The 2500-nt window shown below is 32.8% G+C and overlaps 1 protein-coding gene across 3 annotated transcripts in view; it reads right to left on the bottom strand.

Moving 5' to 3' along the window:
* LOC125031755 (arf-GAP with coiled-coil, ANK repeat and PH domain-containing protein 2-like) overlaps window positions 1-2500 on the bottom strand; it is a 28992-nt gene that overhangs the window by 24448 nt on the left and 2044 nt on the right. The window lies entirely within an intron of this gene.

Here is a 2500-nt window from a genome sequence, read left to right as displayed (position 1 = left end):
GGGGAGAGAAAGAAAGAAAGAAAGAAAGAGAGATTCTTTTTCATTACACTCATCACAAGTTCAATAAGAAGGTAAAAAAAGTATTTCTATAATTTATGAAATTGTAAAATTCTTACTATCAATTCACCATGCAAACCCAGTCATGTCAACCCAATGATGACAAGTTTTTCTTGTCATTCCATGTTCTGCACTATGAACTAATGCAGTCAGCCACTCGAAAAAAATTGAAACATGGAAGCATATATCTTTCCTTCTCTTTTTGATTTTGGCTGCAACACATACAAGTTTTAAGGAAATGAGGCTATAAAGAGACTTTAAGCAGTTAGAGATGAACGAGCAAACGGCCACTTAGACAAAAAAATTTGTACATGGATACTTGTCACAAAGTATGTTGACTTGGTTTATCATAGCAAGAATAAGTGGCATCTGGGCTAAATGGGTTAAAATTTGCTAACCAGCTCTTCCTTCCTTAAAGAACCATACAAGTTATACTGATAAAAAGGAATTAACCCATTCGCCCTGGATTTATGTTCTGCCCCCTGGATGTGAATGTTGTTAAATACAGATGGCTTGACATGTGCTCAGCCGGTTAGGAGTCTATCAGTAGCCCTAGTGACCGATCTGATTTCCCCATTCCTTGAATTGGCGGGAAAATGTTTTTTTTTGTTTTTTTTTTAAATATGGTTGATATCGATACTGTTATTACTGTTATTGATGTTATGATAACATTAAAGACAATGAAATAATGCAAAAGACCCTTTCCAAAAGTCGAGGAAAGGGGTAAACAGGTGAGATACATAGGGCTTATAACCGATTCCTTGGTTACTGAGCACTTGTAGAGCCATCTATGTGTAATTACAACAAATAACCTTTCATTACATTGGGTATGGCATGTATTCTTGCCATACGGGGCGAATGGGTTAAGATTACTTATCTGTCTAATGATGAACTGTTGATGACGTCAAAAGTTATGATATAATTTCACTTCTTATTGTGGCTGTTTTATTATTCATTTTTATGTGCTTGTATTTTTATAATTCAAGGTAATTTTCATTTACGTTTAGTATCTATTCATTAGCAACAATCTTGGTTCTAATAACTATAATAGGTACATATTGTACATGAAATAAGACAGGAAAATAATGGGCCAAGAAAAAAAGGGAAATACTATACAAAAAGAAAATCAGCATATACATAAGCTTCGGAAAATATTGCAAACGAGAAAAAAGATATATATCTATCACACATATGAAGATAAAAAGACTGATCGATTCCTGAAAGTCAGGCAATGGTTGTGGCTATATGCAATATCTATGTAAAGTCCCTTTGGAGAATAAGATCTATTTTTAACTATTTTTAAACTGACTCTTTTACTGGCCTGATGTGCATTCTCAACTAAATCCAAAGTTCAGCAAATGTAGTTACTATGAGCTATAAAGATAATTGTGCTATCACAGGATAACTTGGACTGCTTACTTTTATTCTCATTATCAATACTACTACTACTACTACTACTACTACTACTACTACTAATAATAATAATAATGAAACAAAAAGAGAAAGAAAACACTACAAATTGTATACAAAAATAAAAGTCAATATAAAGCCATTTATGCATATATGTATATCTATTTACTTACATATCCAATAAGATACCCTGCTTTCAATAAAAAAATCTAATGTATATGCCCATATATGGGAGGCTGAATGCTAAAGGCTTCAGACTTTCAGCTAGTAGGTGGATTGAGTTGCAATGTATATGCCCATATATGGGAGGCTGAATGCTAAAGGCTTCAGACTTTCAGCTAGTAAGTGGAGTGAGTTCCTGTTAGCTGAGGTATACCAAACACAAATGTTAAGTCATTACCACTACTAAGAGTATCATACAAAATTATACTCAGAAAGCAAAGCGATGACAAACAATTCTAACTTTATCACATCAATTACTATAAAACTAATAACTCTTGGAGTAGCCAAGGAAACTCTAAAAGTATTTCAAGCAAAAGTAGACATTAGAGTTGTGCAGACTACAACAGAACATACCTACGGTGTGTCTAACAGGCCAGCAGAAACAATGTACATAAAATTGTTTACTATCATTATAAGCCAGGTAATCCCAACATTAGCCTACTGCAATAACCTCCAGTTTTAATTTCTAAAATAGTAATTTCATAAATCTAAACCGATACAGCCCAAGCAGTATAAACAAGTTTCAATTTGGTAGATTGCATGTACTGATCCAACATCTATCTTGCCATATATATGTGCTGTTTGAAAGTGCACTGAATATTGGCCCCTTGTGTTTTATTAGTATGAAGTGATTATATACAGCAGTAGGTACCAAGAGATAAATTTACATCAATATTGATTACACTTTCATACTTCTCATGTAATTTCTGAAATATAAAATGTCATCTCCTTGTCTTTCTTCAAATTTTCTATCAAGACTGTGCAAGTTACTGATAAATAAAAAAAATACATTTATATATCCAAAATTATC

Source organism: Penaeus chinensis, chromosome 13, assembly GCF_019202785.1.
Source record: "Penaeus chinensis breed Huanghai No. 1 chromosome 13, ASM1920278v2, whole genome shotgun sequence".
Taxonomy (NCBI): Eukaryota; Metazoa; Arthropoda; class Malacostraca; order Decapoda; family Penaeidae; genus Penaeus; species Penaeus chinensis.
This window is presented reverse-complemented; position numbering and strand designations above follow the sequence as displayed.